This window comes from Hypanus sabinus, chromosome 31 (assembly GCF_030144855.1).
Source record: "Hypanus sabinus isolate sHypSab1 chromosome 31, sHypSab1.hap1, whole genome shotgun sequence".
NCBI lineage: Eukaryota > Metazoa > Chordata > Chondrichthyes > Myliobatiformes > Dasyatidae > Hypanus > Hypanus sabinus.
In genome coordinates this window covers 19597500-19618714 of record NC_082736.1, presented here as the reverse complement: position 1 = coordinate 19618714, position 21215 = coordinate 19597500, and the positions used below count along the sequence as shown (strand labels likewise).

The window sequence follows — 21215 nt, the reverse complement described above, 5'->3', positions numbered from 1 at the left end:
CAGGAGTTCGTACGCCAGTTGGCAGGGTTAGAGCACTCGCAGGCTAGAAGTCTGCGCGGATAGGATTCTGTGAGTGGTTTACATCTGATCGTTTCGACGAAAGAATATCAAAAGTCTATTAACTACGATCGTCGGAAATCGAACCCGAGTCAGTTAACTGGAAGACAGGTATGTTCACCATTATATCACCATTGTTCGATCATTCTGCAGGGGAATCGGGTCCTGAACCGTCTCCAGTGGTGCATGACAGTGGCAGGAACGGCTCTCAAACTCTGATGACTCTGATGCATCACTCAGCTATTATGTCCAGTTTAGGTCGCTGTTCTCCAACAGCTGGTAATCCTTGAACACAAAAGGGTGACTATATCGCTGGAGAAAACTGAGAGGATTCTGTGGGAAGGGCACGAGTGAAAGGCTCCGATATTGCAGTCAACAAACATCACGTCAAATTCGTTTACCCTCTTTTTACACTTATAATGCATGACATGATTTTCCAATAAAATTCCTCGTTAGTATAGTGGTTAGTATCCCCGCCTGTCACGCGGGAGACCGGTGCTGCATTCCCTGACGGGGAGAAGCAAAGCTTTTGACAATAAAGACAAATAAAACCGCACAAAAAAACTTGTGTTTATTCGATCAATTCATTGGGCAAAGGAAGTTGGATTAGCTCGGGCTGCTGTGAGCCCGGGTCGGTAGAGTCTTCCGAGAAGAAAGGGGCGTTCAACATCTTTCCTCGTATGTGCCCTGAGAATGCATATCTCATCACCAGTCGTTGTTAAACTCAGTGACAGGTTCATCACTCCGAGCACTTTAACCCGGGGCTCTGGGAGTGGTTTACATCTGATGGTTTCGATGGAAGAAGATCAAAAGCCCACTAATTATGATCGTCCGAAATCGAACCTGCGTCAGTTATGTGGAAGGCAGCTATGTTCAGCATCATATCACCATCGTTCTATTACTCTGCAGGGGACTCGGGACCTGAAAGGTCTCCAGTGGTGTATGCTAGTGGCTGGGACTGCTCTCAAACTCTGGTGACTCTGAAGCCTCAGTCTGCTGCAGTTCCTGATATATCCAGTTGAGGTCGCCTTTCTCCGACTGCCCGGAGATACACAACAGCTAGTTTTCAGTGAAGTGGATTCGATGAGCTACAAATCGTTTCCCTCCTGAACCATAACAAAATCTGATATTATATACTGTGATTAAAAATGATCTTTCCAGCAACACGGAGTTGGGCTCGAATGAGAACGCTTCGTTTCACTGATCCTTGAACACAAAAAAAGTTACTATATCGCTGGATAAATAGCGATAATAGCGAGCTAGCGAGAAAACTGAGACAGTGTTGTGGGAAAGACACGACTGAAAGCTGCAGAATTGCAGTCAATAAACATCAGGGCAAAAAATATTTACCCTCGTGTACTCTTTAATATGCATGCCAAGAGGTATCGCTTGCAATTCCTCGTTAGTATAGTGGATAGTCTCTCCGCCTGTCACGCGGGTGACCTGGGTTCAATTCCCCGACGGGGAGATGCACAGCTTTTCTGGCATTCTTCAAGAAAATATTGTCTTAAAACGACAAATAAAAGCGGACAAAGAACTTGTGTTTAGGCGATCAATTCAGTGGGCATTGGGAAGGTGGAATATCTCGGGCTGCTGTGAGCCCGGGGCGGTAGAGTCTTCCGAGAAGAAAGGGGCGTTCACTCTCTTTCCTCATATGTCCCCTGAGAATCTATATCTCATCACCGTTCGTTGTTAAACTCAGTGATTGATTCCGTCACTCTGAGCACATGTTGACAGCTATTAACTCCCGCCTAGTCCCACCGAGGAGTAAGTTAACTGATCAATATCAGTCCTGCTGAAGGATGCCGGTTCTAAACGTCGACTGTTTACTCTTTTCCATCAATGTTTCCTGGTCTGCTGAGTTCCTTTTGCATTTTGTGGATGTTGCTCGTATTTCCAGCATCTGCACATTTCTCTTACTTGTAACCAACTTTAACTGACAGCCTGGAAATCTTCGTGTGCATCCTCATCTTGTTTTGGTGCTCAGAATGGCTCCAGTCCCCTGCTGTGCACAGGAACACTATGCTTTCAAAGACCATTCTTGTTTGGGTTGTCTGCAAACTCTCTGTAAACTTTGCTTGCCAAATTCTACATTCACTTGACTTGCTGTAACTTCCACACGCCCCGCATCCTTTTGACTTGCAAAGGAAAACATGGATTGTGGCTGCTGTTGAATTGAATATCAAATTCCGCTCTCCACAGTGATCCTGTCAACATCTATCTGAACAGGAGGACTGCTGAAAGATAGCGGGCAGCTGTCCTTTGGGTCATCGCTCCACACAGTGCTCCCAGTAAGAAATTTAAACAAGTTTCAACACCAGCTGGAGTATAAACCCCCTTGCCCACTGTACACTGGAGTTGCACGAACGTCCCTGCAGGGAATGAGGCTAATCAAGTAATGGCCGCGCCGCTGTGTTTGTCTGTTGTTGTTGCCTACTGCCGATCCTGGAAGTCGCCCAACCCCACCCCCACCTTATACCGATTCTGTTTAAGCAACACACACAAAATGCTGGTGGATCACAGCAGGCCAGGCAGCGTCGATAGGAAGAAGTACAGTCGACGTTTCAGGCAGAGAACTTCGTCAGGACTGATTCTATTTACAAAGCTCACATGTTTTCTAGTGGCTCCTCTGATTGACAGCTCCCTCTGTCCCTCCCGGTCACGTGATGTACTGTCACATGACACGGTACGGTGACGTCACAGATGTGTCTCCGACAACATTTCCGTGGAAACGGGCCAATGCACGGACGGGGTGGAAAGTTCATGATGTTGGAGTCAGTCTCTACTTGTTGGGCTTTCGACTGCACTGTGGGAATCGACCTCTCTTCTTCCTGCCCACAGAACAGTGAGTATCCGTCTCTGCCTGAGATACAATATTCAAACCATATTTGCACAGTTACATGGATAGGAAAGGTTGAGAGGGACGCGGGCCTAATGCAGGCGGATGGGACGAGTTCAGGTCGACAACTTGGTCGGCCTGGGTGTGTTTTACCGAAGGGATTGTTTCAGTCCTGTATAAATCACTGACTCAATATTGAGAGTTAATTCCGGATGCCAGCTATTCTCGTTTTCAAACATTTAACCCTCAGATCCCATTTAAATCTGTCTTTAAACAGTTTTGTACAATTCTAATGAGAGGCATTTCTTTGGCTGAAAAGGCAAGTAGAACACACAACCCTGTCTGCCTGTGATACCACATACTGGGAACTGTGCAACAATATTAAAGACACATGCACAGGTACATCAGTGAGCAAGGCCCAGAGGGATATGAAATCAATGCAGGAAAGTGAGATTAGTATAGCTGAGCATTATAAGGAGCATAAATGTGATGGGCCAGAGGTCTGTTTCTGTCCTGTACAACTCTGACTACAGCAGTCATCCACTGCAGTGGGGTTTGTTACCTTCATTCAAGGCTGTGAGCCTCTTCCAGTGAACACCTTACCCTCTGAGAAGACATTTACACCCTCCCACTGTGACCAAGCTGCCAGCCATTTCTCCTAATATTTACCAGAGTACTTCAGCAAATTCCCATGTAAAGTACTGTTACTGGTGCACAGGGAATGGGAGCATTTTGGTAAACTTTTGATGGGTTTGCTTCACTATGTGACAATTAATACGTTTGTTCAATAATAATCACTCGTCCTGGGTTCTGAATATTTTAATATTTTAGCTGTCCATCCCGAAGTTATGTGTTCCAGGTTCCCACTGAATTTTCACAGTCAGTGGTTTCTGCATGTCCATGCCATCGAGAATCTGTCCCCACTAACTCAGCTCTGAGTCTGTCTCCTTCCTTGCCTTGGTGATTCAAATGATCATCCAGATTGTCCTGAAATACCTGCCTGCACCACCCCATTATACAGTGTGTTCCGGATTGTAACCTCCTGGGGAGAGAGGACAGTTTTCCACAGATCCTCTTTAAACCAGATATTTCTCTCATTAAACCTATGTTCAAAAACACCTCATACTTGTGCGCATTAAATTCCATATGCCACTTTTCCAGCTGGTCCGCATCTAATGTCAAGATTTGCTAGCCTTCCTCACTGTCCACTGCACCACTAATATTCATGTCATATGCAAATTTGCTGATCCAGTTTACCACATTCTCATCCAGATCACTAATACAGATAGGAAATAATTATGGACCATGCACCTGGAAGTTCAACCAGGGCAGGATGTAGACAGCGAATGATATGTTCCTGAGAAGTGTTAATGAACAGAGACTCTGTGTGTATCTGGCTCCAACACGTCCTCTGGTGGTTCATTTGGAATACTGGCTATTCTCTGTATGAATGTTTACCCTGCAGATCCCCTTTAAATCTCCACCCTCTCGCATTAAAACTATTCCCTTTACTTTTACACCCATACCAAGGAAACTGTCCCTGCCTCTCTCACATAATTTTATCCACCTCCATCACTTCACCCTGCAGATCCTCTTTTGATCTCTACCCTGTCACGTTAAAACTATTCTGTGCGGTTTTAGGATGAAGAAAACAGTTCCTTCCCATGAAGACCCTGGAGCATGAAATGTTTCTACCTTCTAGTCCCTAGAGTATGTCCCATTGATCCATGAAACTGAACGTCTGACCTCTGCACCAGCTCCTCAGCCACACATTCATCAGTGGTCTCATTCTATATCTCCCTGCACTAACAAGTGTCACTGGGAGTAATACAGAGCTTACCACTTTTTTAGTTTCTGTATTATTTCTCTAAATTCACTGCACAAGACCACATCCCTCCACCTCCCAATGTTGTTATTACCAACATGCACCGTCCACCACGATGTCCGGCTGCTCAACCTTCCCTTTGAAAGGTCCTGCAGCTGCTCCGAGACCATCCGACCATAAGACACCGGAGCAGAATTAGGCCATTGGGCCCATTCCGTCTGCTGCCCCATTCGGCCAGGAATAAGAGATCATGACAGATCTCTTAACCCTCTCAATCCATCACCCTCCCCGCCCCCCCCCCCACAGTCAAGACCCTCCACATTAAATATACTGGTGAATTGGCCACATCCGTCTGTGGAGATGAATTCAGAATCGGAAACAGAATCAGGTTTATTACCACCGACAGGTGTCAGGAAATTTGTTAATTTGGCAGCAGCAGTTCGAGGCAGTCCATGATAATATAGAAAGAATAAGTAAAATACAGTGTGTGTATATGTATATGTTTATTATATAATTAAATCTAGTGCAAAAACTGAAATAACATATTATAAATAATATATATCAATTAGATCTATGGCAGTTTTTGAGTGTTTTAAAGTTACAAACCAAATATCTTTAAACTCCTGATGAAACATCTCCGCTGCCTTGACCCGTTGATACTGTATGTTGGGACCCGGTTAGATACTCAAAGATAATGTCACCCAGGAATTTGAAATTGTTCGGTTTCTCCATTTCTGATCCCTCTATGAGGATCGGATCATGTTCCCTAGCCTTACCCAGCATCCAGTCAGCTCTTTTGTCTTACTGACATTAAGTGCAAAGTTGTAGCTGGTATATGTGGCTCCTGTATGCAAAATCATCTCCATCTGAGTTTCTACCAACAATGGTTGTATCCAGCATATTTATCGATGGCATTTCACCTATACTTCAGTCACACAGCCACAGGTATAGAGGGCTACGCATACAAACCTGAGATAGACCAGTGCTGGTCATTAGCGAGTGGGAAGATATTATCACCAATCCGCACGTGAAACCCTCGCTTATGTTGATACTGAGAAATTTAAAGCTGTTTACCCTCTCAACTCCAGATCCATTGATGTCAAAAGGGGTTAGCCCGTCTCCATTAATCTACACAAGCTAAGTGGATTATCATCAATCTGCACAGATCGTGGTCTCCTGGTTAGGAAGTCAAGGATCAAATTGCAGAGGGACCATTTTCCGTATCTTATTGATCAGGACTGTGGGAATGACGGTGTTAAATGCTGAGCTGTAGTCATTGAACAACATCCTGACATAGGTAGCAAAGATTCACTGCCAAGGAAATTACTCCTTATCTTTGTTCTGACAGTATGTCCTAGTATTCCGAGATTGTGCCCTGTGATCCCAGGCTATTGGAAACATCCTCCCCACATCGGCTCTAGGCCATTCAATAATTCATTGGTTTCAATGAGTTTCCCTCATTCTTCTAACGTCCAGTGAGTACACGCCCAGAGCCATCAAATATCCTCATGCATTGCTCCTTTTATTGCCAGGAACATTTTTGTGAACGTCTTATGGACCCTTTCCTATGCAAGCACGTACCTTTTTAAATAAGAGGACCAAAACAGTTCACAATACTCCAAGTGTTTTGCAGTCATCTGAAATGATTGCCAACGATGCATTTGGCTCCCTTACCACCGACTCAACCGGCGAGTTTATCTTTAGGAAATCCTGCACATCGGAGTCGTGCCTGACCCCGGTACTCAGGAGGTGACACATCGTCATGTGATCTCCCTTGCTGCCACATAATCTCCTGCACATCCACTGTGCTGGGAATCTGCTGGCATGACTGCTCAGCTTGACCTTTCCTCCCGTGGAGCATCGAACCCGGGTCTCAGTATCACCAACCTGACGGGCTGCTGTCTCCAGTTCGTCATCATCGAGGGGTATCCAAAGTAGCGTACTGGTTGCTGAGGGTCACGGCCACAGGGAGACCCTTCACTGTCTGGCTCTTCCATGTTCCAGTCGTGATCACCCAACAATCTGCAGCCTGATCCCAGCTGTGACCAACTCACTGAATTTCCGGTTTCAGCATCCTGGAAACTCTAGGTCCATCCGTCTCCATCTTTATTTCCTTTACAGGGTCACTCAGGAGCTGCAACTCGGTGCACCTCAGTCATGTGAAGTTATCGGGGACTCAGGCCGACACTCTGATCTCCCACATTCTGAGGTGGAGTATGTCACCTCCATAACTGTCATTCCAGGTTCTCCAAAAGAGAGAGGAATTCCGAAGAGCTGAGAAGCAGGACCACAAAGTTAGTACTCTCGGGATTACTGACTGTGCCATGTGATGGTGAGTATAGGAATAGAGTGAAGTGAGGATAACTGCGTGGCTGTGGGATTGGAGCTGCGGGCAAGGATTCAGATTCCTGGATCATTAGGACCTCTTTTGGGGCAGGAGTGACCTGTACATAAAGGACAGGTTGCACTGGAATCTCAGGGTGACCAATACCGTGGCGAGGAGGTTTACTAAGGCTGTTGAGGAGAGCTTAAATCGGGGTGGGACCCAAACTGAAGTGACGGAGGAGGAAGCGGTGGGCTTACAAATAGATAAAGCTTGGTGACTGTGCGAGACAGGTGATAGAAAACGAACGCCCTCAGACCGATGGTTTGGGATGTTTATATTTTAATACAATGAGTATTATGAACAAAGCGGATGAGCTTAGAGTGTGGATCAATATTTGGAGCTACAATTTTGCGAACATTACAGAAACTTGGATGGCTCAGTGGCTGGAATGATTACTACGAGTGCCAGGCTTTAGATGTTTCAAAAAAAGGACAAGGATGGAAGCAAAAGAGGTGGGTCGTGGCACTGTTGATCAGAGATAGTGTCATAGCTGCAGAAAAGGAGGAGGACTTGGAAGGATTGTCTACGAAGTCTCTGTGGATTGAAGATATGAACAGGAAGGGGTTAATAAATCTACTGGGTATTTTTAATAGACCACCCAACAGTGACAGGGACATCGAGGAGCAGATAGCGAGACAGACTCTGGGTATGTGTAATAATAGCACGTTGTCGTGATGGGAGAATTTAATATCCCAAATGTTGATTGGCATGTCCCTAGAGAGAGGGATTTAGATGGTGTGAAGTTTGCTAGGTGTGTTCAAGAAAGTTTCTTGACACAATACGTATATAAGACTTAAAAAGGAGAGGCTGTACTTTATCTGGTATCGGGAAATTAATCTAGTCAGATCTCTTAGTAGGAGAGTGTTTTGGAGATAGTCATCGCAATTCTATCTCCTTTACTATAGTATTAGAGAACGATACGGACAGGAAAGTTAGGAAAGCATTTAATTGGAGTGTCGGAGAAATATTAAGGAACTGCACTCAGACACGGAAGAGATCGCTTCAACCAATCTTTACTCCTGATACCACGAGGAACTCTTCCCCAAGAGCGGGGTAACAGAGTTCCGAAAACAGCTTCAAGTACAGCTTCGTTTATACAGTTGATTATGTATCAGTAAGCAATGCAAACAAGAAGCATCTGTCAGTTATCAACCATCAATTACTCATTATCCCAGCACATTCCATTGATAAGACACTGAGATGCAGGCCTTAAGGTATTAAATCAAGGAAGAAAGGAGGTCAACATTCACAGTCAGTTCTGATACATGATCTTTGTGCAGTTACACAATAAATTCTGCTGTACTTCAATCACGATAAGAACGTCGCTTAAGCAGAACTAAGGGGAGGCGTGATAAAGAAATAAGAAAACACGTACAGACTGGAGTGTTCTGCTCCACACCACTCACGTCTTTCACAGGCGTCATGCATTCACTCCATTTTAACCCTTTGATGCTTGAAACTTCCTCTACACACTGTAACGTAGATTGACAGGTACAGAATGAACCCCACAACTCCCCAGATCATCGCCAGTTCCCAGACCTCAATTTTACCAAAAACGAACACTGGACAGTGGAAGAGAGTTCTGATTGGTTGAGTGTTCCTAAAGATATCCAATCAAATAATTTAGCTGAATGAATCCTTTCTTCAAATAGCCATCGGGAATCCTCAGCATGCTATTCTCAGTGCATATTGCTCTGGGCGCTGCCTATTTAATTCGCGTTTCGAGACAATTCTGCTCATTCAGGGTCTGAAACCAACAGAAGAAATGCCTGAGCCAGCGAAATCCGCTCGTAAGAAGGGCGCCTAGAAAGCTTTGCCCAAACCTGTGGGCAAGGCAAGAAAAAAACGCAAGAGATTGAGGAAAGAGAGTTATTCCAAAGTGAAGCAGGTTCACCAGGACACCAGCATCACCTCCAAGGCCATGAGCATCATGAACTCGTTCGTCAACGATATCCTCCAGCGAATCGGGGGCGAGGCTTCCTGCTTGGCCCACTACAACAAGCGGTCAACCATCAATTCCCGGGAGATCCAGACCGCCGGGCGCCTGCTGCTGCCCGGGGAGCTGGCCAAACACGCCGTGTCAGAAGGGACAAAGGCAGTGACCAAGTACACCAGCTCCAAGTAAAGCTCCCCAGTGAGATGATCGAAAACACAACGGCTGCTTATAAGCCACTCACGATTGCACAGAAAGGGCTGTACTAAAATTTAGCCATATTTTATGTCTGGTCTTAAATAAAAGCTACATTACGATTGGAATAACTGGTTCCTCTTTCACGTATAATCCTGGAGCTTTACATTCCTGAGACGGAATTGTAACCTCCCCATCCCCATCATTCCGTCCCTGTTGGTATCCATGTCGAGCGGAAGATTTCTGCCGTTGCTGCTTTAGCTGTGGATTCGGGCGTTTATTAGTTACAGTTTGGTAACTTCTCTGAATCTCATTTTATTGCGAAGCCTGAACAACTTCACGGTTCTTTCATTTAAAAACTTTTTTTAAAATTGAAGAATAAACGCTGGTCACAGTTTGAGAAGAGCCGATTGTCCATAGCCTGATAACGTTCACACAATGACCGACCGCGGGCAGAAGCTAAGCGTCAGTTTTATTCGGATGAAAGATATTAAAGAACTGAGAACCCAGACTCCAACTACATTTGCATTAACTATTACCGGTTTCAGTAACAGGGAGAAATGCGAATTTCTCCAAACAATTTCAAACAAAATCGTCAAACAAATCTGCAAATATTTAATTTCAGATTAAATTTGAAGAACTATTTTTTTTATTGTCGGGCTTTTTCCAAATGTCAGTGTACTTTGAGGAGTAGATGATTGTATTCCGTGTTTCTAACTTTGCGGGCTGCTGACTGGTGATTTCGTCGATTAGGACATTGCTTTTCGCCAATGAGAATAAGCACTGTTCCACCAGTCACAAGCATCACTTTGCATTTTCAAAGGTATAAAAAGGACGAAATGGGGATGGGTGAACATTCCTTCATTCTCGTTGGAGCAATTGCTGTGGTTTTGGAGAACAAACACGAGGGAATTTGCAAATGCTGGAAATTCAAACAACACACACAACATGCTGGTGGAACGCAGCTTTTATAGGAAAAGTACAGTCGACGTTTCAGGGCGAGACTCTTCGTCTAGACTAACTGGAAGAAAAGATAGTAAGAGATTTGAAAGTAGAAGGGGAGGGGGAAATGCGAAATGATACGAGAATTCCTGAGGGGGCGGGGTGAAGCTAAGAGCTGGGAAAGTGATTGGCGGAAGGTTATTGAGCTGGGGAAGGGAAAAAATCATGGGACGGGTGGCCGAGGGAGAAAGAAAGGACGAAGGGAACACCTGAGGAAGATGAGGAACAGGCATGGTGATGGGCAGAAAGAGAGAAAGGGAGGCGAGGAGGGAAATATAAAAATAAATCTGGGATGGGGTAAGAAGGGGCGGATGGGCATTAACGAAATTTAGAAAAGTCAATGTTTATGCCATCAGGTTGGAGGCTACCCAGACGGTATATAAGGTGTTGTCCTCCAACCTAAGAGTGGTTTCATCTTGACAGTAGAGGAGGCCATGGATAGGCATATCAGAAAGGGAATGGGACTTGGAATTGAAATGTGAAATTAGAGGAGGGGTGAACATTCCTTCATTTTCCTTGGAGCAGTGCTGTGTTTCTGGAAGTGTTTGGACGTGGAAAAAGCGGCGCTGGCAAAGCCTGGTCCAAGGCCAAATTCTCGCTCGTCTCGGGCTGGACTGCAGTTTCCGGTCGGCTGGGTTCACAGACTCCTAAGAAAGGGAAACTATGCTGAGCGAGTGGGTGCCGCAGCCCCGGTCTATCTGGCTGCTGTGCTCCAGTATCTGGCAGCCGGAATCTTCGGATTGGCCGGGAACAAACAATAAAAAAACAAAACAGAATTATCCCTAGACTCCTGCAGCTGGCCGTCCAGAACGACAGGAGCCGAACAAGCTGCTGGTAACTATCGCTCAGGGCGGTGTGTTACCCAATATCTAAGCCATACAGTTGCCCAAGAAAACTGGCAGGGGCAGTAAGTGAAGCGACGTAAGCTGAACCTATTTACACAAAGACTTCTTCAGAGCCGCTCATAATGTCCGTGGAAGGGCTGAGCAGCGGGTGATTTCTGTCCATTCGATATCCTTCAAATGTCACAACCACGACATGTCTCCTTCTGTCTTGTTTCTTCCGCGAAGTAATCTGATGTATGTCCGCAGAGACACTGATTCTTTGCAGTTCCAACTCATTTTCCCTCTGCCGGTTGAATAGAGCTCTCTCCCCTTGCGGAGATTCAGCTGGTTCACTCGACGCGGGGTGGTGAAATGAAGTTCCGGAGTTAGCCCAGGGTGAAGAATTTAATCTCCAATCATTGAACGACTCTGCTCTTTCAACCTAAGGCCGCGTTGTCTGGGTTCCACATTGCTTTTGGACCATGCACCGATCCGGTTTGCTGTAGGCGGGAACGTCCCCTGTTCATTGCTTCATGAGCAATTCCCACCGCCTCACAGAATAATAATATTTGTGGTTTACATTTCAGAATCAAATCAGGTTTATTATCACCGGCATGTGATGTGAAATATGTTAATTTAGCAGCAGTTCAAAGAAACAGTGAAAGAAAATAATAGTATTACCTAAAATAAAGCATAATAATAATAAGAAGAAAATTAATTGCGTATATTGAATATAATATTTTGAAAATATAAAAGACCGAAATACTGTATATTAAAAAAGTGAGGTAGTGTCCAAAGCTTCAATATCCAATTAGGAATCGGATGGCAGAGGGGCAATACTATTCCCGAATCACTGTCTTTAGGCTTCTGTACCGCCTACCTGATGGCAACAGTGAGAAAAGGGCTTCTCCTGGATGCTGGACGTCCCTAATAATGGACACTGCCTTTCTCAGTCCCCGCTCCCTAAAGATGTCCTGCGTCCTTTGTAGGCTAGTGCCTAAGATAGAGCTGACTAGATTTACAACATCCTGCAGCTTCATTTGGTCCTGTGCAGTAGCCCCTCCATACCATACAGAAATGTAGCATGTCAGAATGCTCTCCACGGTACAACTATCGAGGTCTTTGAGAGTCTACAAAGGTACATTTAACCTTTGGAACCGACTGTATTTACAGAAAAAAAAAATCCACCCAGGGCTCTGAATATAAACGAACATTTTGTAAAAAAAACGATCAGTTTGGTCAGATCTCTCGAGAGGCTCCCTCTGTGCGGCGGTGGGTCGCTCTGAGAACAGACTTTGGTTTATGTCAGGATGAAATAGGAGGGGTGGGTGTATCGAAGTCTTCAGCACCGTAGTACCAGTCACTTCTCTACATATTCCTGCCTGTCACTAAATTTCACTAAATACCCCTCTGTTTTCTGCCTTTGTCACCACCCTGACAGTGCATTCCAAGTCCTCACCAGTTTTCTTCAGTTTCTTCCTCTGCTCTTCAATACATTCTTTCTAACAGAAGACATTTCACCCCTGTGAAAAATATTACTGGCTGTCTACACCAACATTTTTTCAAACTTCTATAAAATTTCTCCTGAGCTGATGCCAATTGAAGTAAATGTTCCAGCATGTTGAGCCTCTCCGCAACACACTCCTTCTCCAGACATTCTCTGCCCCTCTGCACCCCCCCCCCCCACATCTTCTGCTCCACATGCTTCCCATAATGAGGTGACCAGATCTGAACAATGTACTCTCAATGTGGCCTAACCGGCATTTGGAAACATGTAACACAATGTCCTAGTGCGTAAAGTCAATGCTTGTTTGATGAAGACAAACACGACATAGACCGACTTTTTCTTCCTGTCAATCTGTGCTCCTTGCTTCAGGGAACCGATCTGCCTGGATCCAGCATCATTTTCTTTGTCAATATTATTCCTGATCCTGCCATTAACTGAGTACCCACTCTTAATGTTGGAACTCAGAAAGTGCAGCCCGAGGCATCTTTTTCATCACTGTTTGCAGTGTTCCAATGTTCTTGAGTTTCATTCACCATTTTAAGTATAGTCCTCAAACACACGGTTTGATTCCAGCTTCCTGAGCCTGAGCTATGCTTCTTCCTCTTCTTTGACTAAATTAACTTCCTCTCTATCATCCAAGGTTCTTGTCCTTTGCCATTCTTGACACGTCCACTTACTGGAACAAACTGGTCCTGAAACCAGTGTGCAGCTGGTCTTTAAACAAACGCATGTCAGATCCGGATTTGCCTCAAAATCCATCCTTACATCGATCTTAGTTTCAATCCCTATGTTCAGTGACTGGTGTTCTGGTTCACATCCCTATCAATCTCATTTCAACCCGATCAGGGGGCAGCAATGAAACTCATGATACAGGGCTCCAGTGAAGGTGAAAACAATCCCTCTTGTAAACGTCAACTGTGGCCCAGAGGTGCTTCCAATGATCCAGCATCCTAAACACTTCTACCTGCAGCAGCTCCTCAGCCACACATTCATCTGCTCTAACTTTCTGTCACTATCCCCACTACCACGCAGCCCTGAGAGTAACCTGGAGATTACAACTCTTCAGGTCGTAATTCCTAACTCTATATTCGTTGTGAGACGTCATCCCTTTTCTACCTGTCCATTGGTACCGACGTGATCCACCACCTCTGGCTGAATGAACACTGTTCAGTAGCTGCTCTAAAACGTCCCTGACACTCAGAGGATTTACAAAACGTTTTGAAAACGTCTAAAAATGTCATTAAGAGAGGAGAAAATGGAATTCGAAGGTAAGCTAGCCATTACTATTAAAGAGGATACTTAAAGTTTCTTCAGAGGTACAAAGTGTAAAATAAAGGCAAAAGTAGATATTGGTTCTTTGGAAATTGATTCAGGGGATGTAGTGATGGGGTACAGGGAAATGGCAGACAAACTGAATAAGTATTGTGCATCAATCTTCACTGTGAAAGATACTGGCAGTCTGCTGGAAATCCAAAACAGAATCAGAGGCCAGAAATTAATAAATTTGCCTTTACCAGGGAGATGGTCCTTTGGAAACTGAAAGATCTGAAGGTAATAAATCAGTTGGATCATTTTTTTCTTCATCAGTTCTATGAAAGAGGTAACTGAAGAGATTGTGGCAGGTTCAGTAATAATCTTTCAATAATCCCTGGATTCTGGCGTGGTTCCGGAGAACATTGCAACGGTTAGTCCTCTCTTAATAAAGGGAGGGAATCAGAAGAAACAAATAATCGGCCAGTTAGTCTGACCTCTATGGTTGGGAACATTATGGACTCGATTGTTAAGGACATATTTTCGGGCTACTTGGCGACACTTGATAAAATAGGATAAAGTCAGCATGGTTTCCTTTAGCACATATCTTGTTTGTCAAATGTGTTGAAACTCCTTGAAGAAATAGGTGGGATAGTCAAAGAAAAAACAATGAATGTTTGTGTGTTGTTTAATTGGATTTCCAGAGGCCTTTGACAGAGTGCCACACAAACGGTTGTTTATGTTAATATCCTTTGACACAGGAAAGTTAAGAGCATAGATAGAGACATGGCTGATAGGCAGGAGGCAAAGAGTGGAATAAAGGGAGCCTTTTCTGGTTGACTGCTGTGACTAGTGGTGTTCTATAGGGGAATAATTTTGGGATTGCTTTTTATGTAACTGTATATGTCAATGATTTCGATGACAGAATTGACGGCTCTGTGGCCATTTGCAGTTCAAAATAAGTAGGGGGCAGACAGTGCTGAGGAAGCACAGAGGCTTTATTAGATTGTGAGAATAAGCAACTATATGGCAGGTGAAATACCATGTCAAGAAGATTGTTCATCGACTTTGGAGAAAAAACAAAAGCGCACACTATTTCTCCAAAAAGGGAAAAAAATCAAAATCTTAAGTTCGAAGAAACTTTGGAATCCTCCTGCAGAGTTCCCTGAAGGTTCATTTGTACTGTGAGTAATTCTAGGCATCTTATCTAAAAGAAGGTGTACTGACATTCGAAAGGGTTCAGAGGAAGTTCTCGAGAATGATTCCAGGATTGAAGGGTTATCATATGAAAACCATTTAATTGTGCTGGGCCTGAACTGACTGGAAATGATGGGAATGAGAGGGGATTTCATTGAAATCTACTTAATGTTAAAAGTCCTGAATAGGGTGAATTTGAAGAAGATGTTTCCTATGGAGTGAGAATTGGGTGCCAGAGACCGCTGCAGAGGCCGTCATTGAGTATATGTAAGGTAGAGGTTGATACCTTCATGATTATTAGGACACGATGGGTTAATGGGAGTTCTGGGTACAGAGGGTGAGTCGGAAATGGATCAGCCATGATGAAATGAAAGAACAGATTTAATGGGCCAAGAAGCTTATCTCCTATACTTTATGATTTTACAACAGAAAGGACAACATCCTGGTAAACCTGTTCTACACTGTCAGGGAGGTTCATTCCTGCTCCCTGGGATTGGCAGGGGATGGGGACCAGAGCCTCAGGTCACCCATTACAATGACCATGTTCTTTCTAAAGTTTGTCGACCAGAACTGCAGACAGTACTCCAGCTGTGTGGAAACCCAAGTATTGTCAAAGTGGTTAAAACCTCTTTATTAATCTGCATCTCTTTATTTTCTGCCATTAACTCCCATACCATCTTCAAGTCTTCCTATTAAACATACACTATTAAACATCTCAACATTTGTTTTCAAATCTGCCTAGCTTTATATCTCACAAGATGCTGGAGAGATTCATCAGGCCAGGCAGCAACTGCGGAAAAAAAGTACAGTTGAAGTTTCGGGCTGAGACCCTTCAGATGTCCTGTTTTTTTTTCATTCCACATACATGCTGTCTGGCCTGCTGAGATCCTTCAGCATTTAGTGTGCGTGTGTTGCTTGAATCTCTAGCATCTGCAGTTTCCCTCGTTTTAGCTTTATATCTCGCTCCCTTTCCTTCTGCATACATCTTTATTGTTTTCCTTCACAAGAGGTTTCTTTTCCATTACCCAGTTATAGATTTAACACTGAATGTCTGCGCATCCACTCTTAACGTCAGCTTCTTCTGTCCTGCCTACCGACCAGTAACAGTGAGTGTCTGTCTTTGCTTCAGCACACAACACACGTGGGACAGTCCACCACAGGGAGAGGCCCTTCAGCCCACAGTGTCTGCACTGACCACGATGACAAATTAAACTCACCCCATCTGCCTGAACATATCCAGTTCCCTCCAGTCCCTGCCCGTTTGTGTCTGACTAAATTCCTCTTAAGCATTACTAATGTATCAGCTTCAAATTTTCCTGGCAGCCATTTTCAGGCAGCCATCAGTTTCTGAGAAAAAAGTAGAAACTCAGCTGTTCAAACTATTTTAAACATACCCTCTCCATTTCTAACTTAAAGCTCTGTCCTTGACATTTGTTGCCTTAATAAAGGACTTTGTCTACCTTATTTATTTTATAGCTCTCTGCTCAGCCTTTGAAACTCAACAGTTATAAGGGGAGATTGAGCAAACAGAGTTAGTAAAAAAAAATGTGCGCATGTTCAACCTCAACTTATAACTGAAACTGACCTTCCTGTGATATAGCAACCAGCTCAGATCATGACTCCAAACGTAAATTAACCGAAGTTTTATACAGCTGCAGTATTCTTTTCAAAATGTTATCTTCAAGAAGGACCAAAATCCTATTTCTGTGCTATAATGTTCTATGGTTCTATCAGGTGTATGGATGAGAGGGGTTTGGAAGGATATGGCCCAGGTGTAGGTCAGTAGGACGAGGCAGAAAAATGGTTTGGCACAGCCAAGAAGACCCGAAAGGCCTGAATCTGTGCTGCAATGTTCTGTGGTTCTATGGTTTTAATAGTTGTACCGCTTTAGCATGTTGTACAGTTCTGTCATTTTCCGGAGGAATATGCTCTGCAGCCCATAATTTCCCCGTATTTCAGTTCCATCAGGGTCCTGCTATTACTTTGATTTGGAGTTAATGAGAATTAGAGTTAATACAATGTGGAAAACAGGTTCTTTGGCTGCACCTCTCCCTGCTGACTGACGACTGATGACCCAATCCCATCTGGCCCTGCTGAGCCCATAGCCCTCCAAATTTTTGCTGTCCGTGTGCGAACCAAGATGGTTTAAAATGCTTCTAATATGTCTACCTCAATGACTGCAGCTCATTCCAAATACACACCACTCTTTCCCCATTATCACCCTTTTAAATCTCTTGCCTGTGATGTGAAACACCTGCCCTCTTGTTTTTACCAGTCCTTCTCTGGTATAAAGACTATGTGCTTTGATCTTGTCTATGTTCCCTGTGATCTGCACCCCTCTATCAGGATCACTTCTGAATCTGCTCTGCTCCAGGGAATAAAATACTAGTCCGTACGACCGCTGCTTGTAACTCAGACTCCTCAGGTTCCAGCAACATTTTTTCCCTCCTGCATATATATATATATATATATATATACACAACAAATCTACTCAACTCTTATACTCTGTGCCATGAATAATGAAAGACAGCAGGTCAAACACCATCTTCACCACTGTATCTCCCTGAGATTTTACTTCTAGTGAACTATGTATTCACTTGGACAGTGTTGATATAAATTACAAACAAGAAAGGCCCCAGTGCACCTCCACTCTGAGGTATAACTCAACCACCAGGTTCTAGTTTCTGAGACGGTGACAATTATGAAAATAATCAACTATCTCAGGATTCCATCTCTCAGATCCAACCTTCCAGACCAGAGTTAAAGGCCATGGTGATGTCCAGATAGACAACACCAACAGCCGTAACCTCATCTACCTTCTTTTGAAACTCCTCGGAGAACTGCAAGAATTTGTCAGACTTGATTTCACTTTCACAAGGCTGTGCTGACTGTCCTGCATCAGACCGCAGAAACACCTTGGCAATTCACCCACCACTGATATCAGTCTAACTATTTTCACTACCGTTTGTAAACAATAGTACCACATACAACTGTAAGACTTAAGTCATAGGAATACGATTAGGCCATTCGGCCCATCCAGTGTGTTCCACCATTCCATAATGCCAGATATATTATCCCTCTCAACCGCATTCTCCTGCCTTGACACCATCAAATTTAATGCTCTTAATCATAATTAAAAACCTACCAACCTCTTCTTTATGTAGACCGACAGACTGTCTTTATGGCCATCTGTGGCAATATATTCTGTTGATTCATCTCCTGAACAATGAAATTACTTAACTCTTTTCTAGAGGGAGATACTTGTATTGAGAGTGTGGTCGGGTACTAGATTCTACCATTATTGGAAATATCCTCTCATAGCAATGCCTTTCAGTATGACCATATAACAATTACAGCACGGAAACATGCCATCTCGGTCCTTCTAGTCCATGACGCACTCTTACTCCCACCTAGTCCCACCTACCTGCACTCAGCCCATATCCCTCCATTCCTTTCCATACCTATCTATTTTTTGTGTTTAATAACAAAATCGAACCTGCCTCCACCACTTCCACTGAAAGCTCGTTCCACACGGCTATCACTCTCTGAGTAAAGAGGTTCCCCCTCGTGTTACCCCTAAACGTTTGCCCCTTAACTCTGAATTCATGTCATCTTGCTTGAATCTCCCCGACCGTCAATGGAAAACGCCTATCAACATCAACTCTATCTATCCTCCTCATAATTTTAAATACCACTATCATCCCCCCTCAACCATCTACGCTCCAAAGAATAAAGAATAAAAACAATATTCAATGTGTTTCTATAAGGTTCTCTCTCATTCTTCTGGACTCCAGTGAGTACAGGCCCAGATCATCAAATGATCATTATAATCTTTCAGACTTGGGATCATTCTCTTGAATCTCCCATGTCGCCTCTGCAATGGCAGCACGTCCTTTCTTAGAAAACTAACCCAATCCTGCTCATGATACTCCAAATAATGTCTGACTAAAGCCCAAGCATTAGATGCTTGCTTTTATATTCTAGTTCTCTTGGAATGAATGCAAATATTGCATTTGCCTTCCTTGCTACCAACTGAACGTGCTCCTTGATGTTTAGTAAATGCTGCACTTGGAACCAAAGTCCCTATGTAAATCTGATTTATGTTCTCTCCCTAATTAGATGGAGTCTATGCCTTTACTCCTCCTCACAGAGTACATGAGCACTCAGTTTTTTACAATGTATTTCATCTGGCATTTCTTTGTCCGTTCTCTAAATCTGTTCAAGTGTTACTGCCGGTTCCCTGCTTCAATAGCACTGCCTGCCTCTCCATCTATTTTTGGTTCATCTACAGACTTGGCCTCAAAACACTCAATTCCACATTAGTCACTCTCCAATCATGTGTATCCTCAAATAGTGCCTGTGATGCAGCGACAATTTCTCCCGTGGCATCCACAGTGTATTCTCCAGCTTCTCACCAAGTACAAGAATGTAACTGATAAGGCTCTGGAGATTTAACAACCTTAATGCATCTTAAGGCCTGCAGTATAGATCCCTGCCAATTTGAATGTGGTCTACAAATCACATCTCAGTCCTGCAATTTCCTTATATCCATCACTTTCCATTATTTTCTCAATGGTGAAATGACTGTCAGAAATATCCATGGAAAACCTCTTCCATTTCCTTTGCTTCCGCACACAATTGGTCATGCTCATCTCCAGAGTGAATGATTCTCTAACTTCCCTTTCCCTATGAATATACCTAGTGAATTTACGGATTTTACTCATTTTCCTTCCAAATCCTTATATCCTCCTTTTACCCTCGTAAATTTTAGGAGAGATTCTATCTCAAACAATAATTCCCAACAATTTCCCGAGCATGAATCTAAGTCTTACCAGTCTATAATTTCCTGGTTCGGCTATATTGCCAGAGGAACAACATGCCCTGCAATATCAGCATTCCATTCTCTGATCTCACTATCCTTCATGATCAAATTGATGAATACTCATGTGAAGTACTGACTTAGTCCCTCGCCCACTTACTCTGGATCCAGTCATATACTCTCCCCTTTGTCCCTGTGATGTCGTACCCTCTCTACAGTGCCCCCCTCACCAAAGTTATTTCTTGTACGTGTTGGCCCTTCTGATTTTCCCTTTAACTGCTCTCTTGCTTACTTCACATTGCCAGAGGCCATCTCCAAGTTATACTTCTAGCGCGTTTCTTATCTTTCATTTTCTTTCAGTCTGAATGTATAACATCTCTCACCATGCCGGTCTGCCAGACTTTACCATCTCATCGTTTCTCCTTATGAAAATAGTCTTTTCTGAATTATGCCCTGATTACCTTTAAACATCGCTCACATGTTCAATGTGGACTGACCAATCACAGCTGCTCCCATTCAGCTCTCCCCAGTTCCTGCCCAACACAGTCACAATTAGCTACATCCCAATTGACCACATTAACTCCAGGTCGAGTTTTGTACTTAGTTATTGTTTTATCAATGCCCATGTTCATTCCCAACACAGAGTCTTCTAAACCTCTTTCCTGTTCAGAATATCTACTTCTTTGTTAAGAAACATCCCAGGATACGCCCAACAAGGTACCTAAGCTCTTGGCTCTAAGGGAGTTCCAGTTAGCTCTGGGGAAATTAATCACCCACTACAACTACCCTGTTGCTTTTACGTTTTTCATTACCTGTTACATTTCTGTTCCTTTATTTCCTGCTGCCATATGGGAGGCCTTTGGTATAACCCCATCAGTGAATGCAACTCACGTATCCTGATCTCTATCTACATTGTCTCATTGGATGAATCGTCCAGTGTGTTCTCTTAGACCCTGATCCACAATTCCATATAAGGACTGGTCTGCCAAAAGCCTCCTCTTGTATGTCAATCCCACTCCTGATTTTACAATAATTTATCTTCCTTTTTTAAAAAAAAAATATTTTCTGTTACCCGGCATCCACATTCCTCTCAGTTGCGGATTTCTAGTGTTTGTCATACAGAATTATGAATTTTTTTATTATTTCTGGATTTGAAGAACACTGCAGGTGGATATTTTGGTTTCTTGCAGTTAACTATTTTGTGCGCCTCAGTTCCAAACATTCATCAGATTATGTAAAGTGAGACGGAGTTTAAATTAAGGTAATTGGCATATTCCACGTGTCACATTTCCCAAAGATACATTCGATTATACATAATTAGGCACGTGGCAAGATTCAATAAAAAGAAGTTAAACAGAGCGGTCATTGTGTGAGTGGGCC

At 43.6% G+C, this 21215-nt stretch overlaps 1 long non-coding RNA gene across 5 annotated transcripts in view; it reads left to right on the top strand.

Annotated features, from left to right (window-relative positions):
* Positions 1 to 2769: 2769 nt before the first annotated feature.
* Positions 2770 to 21215, top strand: part of LOC132383927 (uncharacterized) — a 129054-nt gene continuing 110608 nt past the window's right edge. For all 5 annotated transcript variants that reach the window (XR_009508803.1, XR_009508802.1, XR_009508804.1 and 2 more), the window contains exons 1-2: positions 2770 to 2902; positions 6965 to 7053. This is a non-coding gene — a long non-coding RNA (uncharacterized LOC132383927). The remainder of the gene's footprint in view (positions 2903 to 6964; positions 7054 to 21215) is intronic.